Raw genomic sequence first — 8,381 nt, 5'->3', positions numbered from 1 at the left:
CTACAACTATTGGAGGAGAAACAATTATATGCAAAAAGATCCAAATGTTTCTTTGGAGTCCAGGAGGTGGAATATTTAGGTCATATTGTATCTCATGGAGTTAAGGTAGACCCTAGCAAAATTAAAGCCATTAAGGAATGGAAAATCCCCACATCCATAAAGCATCTGCGAGGATTTCTTGGGTTGATAGGGTATTATCGCAAGTTTGTTAAGAATTATGGGAGAATAGCAGCACCTCTAACAACATTATTGAAGAAAGATGCATTTTCATGGACTCCGGAAGCAACAAAGGCCTTTGAACATCTTAAAGAGGAAATGTGCCAAGCACCGGTCTTAGCTACACCAGGCTTCATAAAAACCTTTTTTGTGGAATGTGATGCTTCAGGAAATGGAATTGGTGCTATTCTAATGCAAGATGAAAGACCCATTGCTTTTGAAAGTCGTCCAATCAAGGGAAAGTTTTTAAGCAAAGTTATTTATGAGAAGGAAATGTTGGCAATACTCCATGCACTTAAGAAATGGCGACCCTACCTAATGGGAAGACACTTCAAGGTAAAAACGGATCATGATAGCCTTAAATACTTTTTAGAACAAAGATTATCCTCTGAAGAGCAACAAAAGTGGGTCACAAAGATGTTGGGTTATGACTTTGAAATCATCTACAAAAAAGGGAAGAAAAATGTGGTGGCAGATGCACTCTCAAGAAAGGATGAGGATGTGGAAGCATTGTTGTGTGCCATTTCTATTATCCAACCAGATTGGATAAACGAAGCAAGGGGGGGATGGAAGAATGAAGAAGAAGTGTGGGCACTTATTCGAAAGCTACAACAAGATTCGAGTGCATCTCATACATTTAGCTGGCAAAATGATTCGTTATGGTACAAAGATTGCTTATACCTCTGTAAGAATTCCCAGCTAAAACAAAAGATTCTTATGGAATTGCACACTTCTCCCTTAGGAGGGCACTCAGGATTTTTAAAAACTTACCACAGGGTTAAGAAGGAATTTTTTTGGGATGGCCTTAAATCAGATATTCAAAATTTTGTGGCGGAATGTTTGGTTTGCCAACAAAATAAAGTTGAAACAATTAAGACACCAAGTCTATTACAACCTTTATCCATTCCAAGCCAACGTTGGGAGGAGGTTTCAATGGATTTTATCATAGGTTTACCCAAGTCTGAGAGAAAGAGTTTCATCATGGTGGTAGTTGATAGACTTACCAAGTATGCACACTTTTGTGCATTATCACATCCATTTAAAGCCAGTATAGTTTCTACTGCATTTATGGAAACAATTCAAAAGCTACATGGAAACCCAAAGATTATTGTAAGTGATAGAGATCCTATTTTCACTAGAAATTTTTGGACATAATTATTTTCTTGTCTTGGTACTCAGTTAGCTCATATCTCATCTTATCATCCTCAATCTGATGGGCAAACTGAGATAGTAAACAAATGTTTTGAAGGATATCTTCGTTGCTTTGTATCTGATAAATAGACATCATGGGTCAAATGGTTGCCTCTGGCTGAATGGTGGTATAACACTTCCTTCCATACAGCAACAAAAATGACCCCATTTATGGCACTTTATGGGTATCAACCACCATCCCTCACGTCATATTTAAGAGAAAATTCTAAGGTTCAGGCAGTGGAACATCACATCGAACATCAACAACAAGTCCTCCAACTCTTAAAGGATAACCTCGTGTTGGCACAAAATAGAATGAAACAACAGGTAGATCAACATCGAAGTGAAAGAATTTTTGATGTAGGTGATTTGGTATTCCTTCGGCTACAACCATATAAGGAAATGTCCCTAAAGCAAGCTAAGAAGGATAATGAATTATCACCAAAGTATTATGGTTCGTACAAGGTGTTGCAAAAGATTGGTACTATGGCATACAAATTGGAGCTTCCTGCAGCTTCTCGATTGCACCCATTTTTCCATGTTTCATGTTTAAAGAAGGTTATAGGTGACAAGCTCCTAGTTTAAACAATATTGCCAGAACATGATGAGGAAGGAAAAATTATATTGGAACCGGAAGCAGTCACAAAAACAAGAACTCGACAACTACGAAATCGATCAATTTCAAAGTATCTTATCAAGTGGAAGAATTTATCCGCTGAAGATTCCACATGGGAGGATGAGAATTTTATGTAGAAGTATCCAAAACTACGCAAGCATTGAGGACAACACTTTTTTGAAGGAGAGGGGCATGTTGGGTCCCTATAATACTAGTGATTACCCTATTAATATTGTAGTTATACCCCTTATTTATATTGTTGTGCCCCTATTACCCCCATATTTTTATTTCTGTGCCCCATAGAATCCCTCTATTGTTATTTTTGTGGCTTTATATTATTATTGTCAGGTCGACTGGATTATATTGTGACTTCTTAGACTCATATATATAGAAAGGAGGTTTTGTCATTTGAATCATCCAAGAATTGTTCATTTATGTAATGTAAAGGAGGTTGCCCCCTCGAAGAGGTTGAATTCTAAGGCGTGGATTTATCTTTTCTATCTTCTCTTGAGCTGGTTTCATAACACAAACAATCAAATCGTGTGGGAAATAAAAGGAATTTAACAATGCGAAAGGAAATTCTAAGTATGAGCAACTAGAAGGGAAATCGTAACTGGAAATCAAGCATGCTGGAACAATAACAAAAAGATTGTAAATGCTGGAATAAATTCAAAAGCAATTCAAAACCATTCTTATTTCACTAATTTAATCAAGGAAATTTATTGTGTAAATAAACTTATGAAGGAAATTAAATTGATATGAATCTCACCTTCCTTGTGCCTGAAAATAAATCTTGGAGAACTATTCAGGAGTTTAATGGAAAGTAAATATTATTTTTTTTAACATGATACAATTTGCATTCATTAACATTGGATCCCCAACATACAAGTAATATACGGTTTTAAATGGATATGTTAGTACCTCATAACCATAATCACTCACATCGTTCTCATGTTCTTGAATATAGATCAATTACATATCATCAACACATAAGTGGATATTGTAAATAAGAACAAATGGAGAAATATCCCAAGCATAAGAACAAATCTCAAGTATAGAAATAATTTCTTAATGCAACAAATCAATGAAGTTTAGAGCTAAAAGGAAAATGTTGCATCAACTTAAATAAAATTAACTTGAAGAAGGAAAAGAACTGTAAATAAACAAATAAAATTTGCACATTAAATAAGAATTGAAACCCTAATATGTTTAAAATATGAGAGCAGTGTCGAGCTGGTTTGGTGGCCAACCCAGCTAGCTCAAACCCTCTTTGAGTGCTTGGTTCACACAGAAATTAACACCATTAGATGTAGTAAATAAATAGACAGTTCATGGATAAAAATCACTTCAATTAGCTCCCGAAAAACAATATTTACATCAAGCAGACATCGGCTTACCTCCAGCAAGCAGGAGAAGCGATTCACAACTAGAATCTGCGTGCTGCTACATTGAGACAACTTCCCCTCCCTTTTGCACTTCCTTCTATGCACATTTCCTCTGGATTAGTTTCCTAATTCTTGTTTATCTAATTAATTGACTTACTAAGCTAATCATTCTTCCTCCTGGAAATCTCTTATATAGCATTGAATTACAAGTTGGGCCTTTTTAATTAGCTAATTAGAATATGGGAAGCAAATCTCAACAATTTGCCATGAATAAAGTCGGTTTGCAACTAAATGTTGAAACAGGGACAATTCTGGTGAATTGTTTCTCTTTTCCTGGAACAGTGATGTTGTTGGACTCCACATAGAATGGGTGCAACGCTGTCTCATAACCACTTGGCGTAGATGTGGACATGGAATTGCGTTGAATCCAGTGTTGATGTGGTTGCCATTCTATTATAAACTTTCAATTAATCCACTATTAGACATGGTTTTGGGAATAGCTTGGTTTCTCTGTTGTAGTTTCAGTGAAGTGAATTCAAGAGGAACCATAGGCACATTAGCTGGATAGTGGCCTGATGTGGGAGATGCATATTCTGTGGCCCATGATGGGCACAAGGTTGGTAAGACAAGATATCAGAAGGGGAAAATTTATCTTCAGGCCAATGATTTCCAACTTCAATCCTAGATAAACATTGTGCTTCACTAATCCTTTTCCCGAGGCCATAGTTCTTTGTTTGCACAATTGAAAGTATGGCTTCCGAGTCCTCTTTCTCTTCTTTTAATGTTGCTATATTCTCTTGTCTTCTTTCATCATTCCTTTGATGCAGCGACTCTAAATTTCATTTGTCCATAAGGATTTCCCTAACTTTTCTTTCTTTCACCACAACTTCAACGTCAGGACGTCTGATACCATTCAATATTGGCACAACTCACTAAACCCAACACTCCATTAGCGACAATTGAAGAACCTATATCAACATCTACCTCTAGGTAGTTTTGTCCATGGTATTAATTACAATCAACTACTTTGCCCAAAATGCAAGGTGTACTCCCAACACTTTGCTTGACAATATAGGAACCCTTTGGAATAGATGGAATAAGCTTCAACCTTCTATTACAACCAGTGAAAATAGTCCCTTTTCTACAAAAATCCATCATGTGCAGAGATAGTAGAAATATTATCATAGGATTGCCAATAACATTTTCCACAATTCGAGCCCCATGAACTGGAGGGTTTGAGTACATGTACAACTTCAAACATGATGATATCAGTGTAAGAGTTTGCATGGACAAGTGAAAATCTATTGCAAGTAAAATACTTAGCCACATCACTGCCTTCATGAATAGACATAGGACCAGGTTTGAGTTCAACATAATGCAGGAAGCCATAAAATGGTGCAGGTAGGTAAATGCAAAGGTGCAGGCACGTAAATGTAGTGGTGCAAGCATGTCCCAAAGTATAAACAAACCAGTTTTAATCCTGCAATGTACAAACCTTAATTAAACTCTCATGAATGTTATTTTAATCCTATTAAAACAAAGAGGTAACAAATACTCTTAGAAAATACTCATTTATCTAATCAAAAGCATAAGAGAGATAAATAAAAATAAGACAAAACTGAGACCCAACATCCCCCCATGTTGACCATCTTGCATGTCCTCATGCAAGGAAATCTGGTACTATTACTTCCTCGCAAAAACAAAATTAGAAACATTCGTAGGCATTCAAAATGATGTTCCTGCAATTTTTCATGATCACATTTCCTACACTAGATAAAGATTGCTCTAAAATAGAGTGTCAATTGGACGCATTATTTGCTTAAACTGATTTCAAGAAAACCTAAAATGAAAATTTCCATAAAAACTAAATTGCACAGATGGTGTTATTACTTGCCTAAAATATCCGACTTTTAAAATTTCCAAAAGAATATCTCGTAGGCATCCTTGATCAGAAGTTACACTTTAAAATCCTCATTGTAAATGTGAGTGACATGATTTATAAGCATGGTGTTAAAAATAGACATAGTAATACCTTCCCATAGTGACCATTTTACCATTATCCGTGTATATTTGAAGCTCCTCTTGTCTGGGCATAGTGAATTACCTGCACTAAGGGTCCCATGTTCATAAAAATCATTCCAAAAAGATAGAACTCCAAGGTATAACAACAGAAGGATTTTAAAGCCATTCTCAAAGAGATTGATAACGAGTTCAGGGAAATCAAAAGCAACCAAGTAAATTGTAGTGTAGAGTTAACTTTAATACCATAGGCATGGCCCTGCTGCCAGTAGGCATCTATAGCCTCGATAGGGATACCTCTTAACCTCATGAAATGCTTGCATCCCACCTATTAGATATAGATTCAGAGTTATTTAAGAGGATTTTCCATTTTCTCTTTTTAGAAGTAAATTGAAGGCCGATGTCCTGGCTTGGTAACCAGTTATCAACAATGCCATTCATGAGAACTAACAAGAATGAACAAGTAGGCTCACGACGAGACCTCTCGTCTTCCAGTTTTTCAACTGAAAGCCATTACCCTAGCTTGGTGACCAGTGCAATAATGTCATTCTCCTTAGGACCCATGATCATAGTAGGTCGGTTCACAAGGAGACATCCTCTCCCTCAATTAATTCGTTTATGTTTTTTTTAGAAAAAAGACTCTGAATATGATTAACCTCAGATGGGTTACTTAATAGGTGGGGAAGAAAATATACTCTTTAAGAGTGCAGGAAGGTGTGAAAAGTTTTTAATTACTATTCTTTATTGGTTGGTCATGCTATCCTAAGAAAATTATTTTAAAAACATCTTGGATAATGACCAAAAATATTCCTTGAGTTGATCATTTCAGGGTTCTTTATCAAAGCTTATTAGAGTTTTGTAGGCATGGTCTACCATAGGAGATTTTTCACTGTTCCCTTCGAAGAAGAATTTGAAAATATTTTCCAGATGATAGTTTGTTAGAATATGAAAAAGTATTACATATAACTTAAAACACTATCCTTGACTAACATGTTAATCCATAATCAAAGTCACTTTAAAATATGAGGTATTAAGTGTAAATTTCTTCTGACAAGTCTTAACATGAGAGTGCATGATAATAGAAATTTCAAAAAGTTGTTCTTTTACGGAAACACAAGTTCAAGAGTGTTTTTAAACATCTTTATTCATTATTCTCATATTATCCCACACTTTTTTTAAAGAAATAAATATCACCTTTAAGTGAAGGCATACTTCCAATGAAGCCATGTGTGTAACAAAATGTTGATTATACTCACACTTAGTTTTAAAGAATAGACTTCAAGACATACCAAAGCATGAGAAACCAATTGCTTCAATTGACATGGTACCAAGTGTTTCCAAATGATGAGGAAATAAGGTGGTTAGATTACTGCTCGAAACCTAGATTCAATGGAATCCACATATGTATGATTCTCCAATTGATGCAAGTCTTCCACAGTTTGATAGTCATTTTCCTTAAGGCACAAAGAATCTGGTGAAAGACAAAAGATAAATCCCTCAAATTCAGGCTCAAATATTTGATTTTCAAATTGACAAGAATGGTTGAAATAGATTCTAGGGTTTTGAGTTTTAACAAAATTTTCAGAACAAGTTCCAACGAAAGATTGCTCCTCTGGTGGTTTCTGAATGATAACTTCCCAAGGTGAATATTCTATAGTAATGGGGGAAGTTTCCAAATTCATTCCATTTCCAAACATGGAAGATGTATTATTCTGTTCAAGATGGGAATCAACCGGAATAATAATTGGTTCCAACTGTTGTGAAACCTCATGATTTAGATTAGGGTTTATGATATGGTTTGGGCTATGGTTTTGGTTAATGATTGGACTAAGGCTTGGGTTTGGATTGGGATTAGGTTTTGGACTAGGGTTAGGTCTAGGGTATGGATAAGGGTATGGATGAGGGTATGGACTAGGGTTAGGGTACAGATTAGGGTTTGAATGAGAGCTAGGGTATGAATAAGGATAAGGAGTAGGGTAAGGATTAGGATAAGGGGTAGGGTATGCATTAAGGCTAGGGTAAGGTTGCACATGTGGCTAAGACCATGGAGGGGGATAACTTAATGGTCATTGGAAAGAAATTGTGGTTGTTGTTGGTACTAATATGATTTAATTTGCATGGGAGATTGCCCTAGAGATAAGGATCCAAACAATTCTTGAGGCCATGATGACATCTGGCTTGAGGATGAGGGCCAAGGAGAGGGCCATTGTGACCATGAAGTAGGATTTTTGATTGTAGGAGGATTAAAAGTTTGCCATGAAACTGTCGTATTATAAACATGTTGGGGAACCTACTCAGGATAATAAACATTATCCCAAGTATCAAATGGTGATGGGTCTTGAGTTATACCTGGTAGTCGATTTGATTCCTTACATGATTTCCTGAGTACATGCAGTCATCTAAGTAGAGATGGGAAACGTTTTGTTGGATGATCCTCTTCAAAAATTTTGCAAATTTTTAGGCTACTAAGTGGACACTTTCCAAGGAGGTGTCTCTTTCTATAGTTGGTGCAAAAGATAAGCGGTGGGTTTTCATCTTGCTCCCAATCTTCCTAAAAATCATCCAATTTTGAAATCAAAGATTTAATAATACCATTTTTATGTTTAATCAAAATATTAAAATTTTCAATTGTTAATTCTTCATTGGATGAATTGTATGTCTCCGTAGCAGCATAAAAATTCCTCATCTGAATGATTCCTCAAAATACCATTTTCCTGTTTTTAACAAGCCAAATGGTACATTCGTTAGCACCTGAATGTTGTATATATGTGTGTAGGGTGGGTGGGGGGATCTTACAACATTAAAGAAAATGAGAAACCTTAAAGCAATAGTGCAAAAAATAAATAAATTCAAAGAACATAAAATTACAAGAGAAACTAGGTGAAGGAAAAAAACCAAATGTGGTAGACGACCAAGGTCAATCCCCTGAGCGCCTCCTTGGCAATGGCGCCAAA

Source organism: Pinus tabuliformis, chromosome 8 (genome assembly GCF_031772625.1).
Source record: "Pinus tabuliformis cultivar Carrire ecotype Pingquan chromosome 8, CPIR1, whole genome shotgun sequence".
Taxonomy (NCBI): domain Eukaryota; kingdom Viridiplantae; phylum Streptophyta; class Pinopsida; order Pinales; family Pinaceae; genus Pinus; species Pinus tabuliformis.
This window is presented reverse-complemented; position numbering follows the sequence as displayed.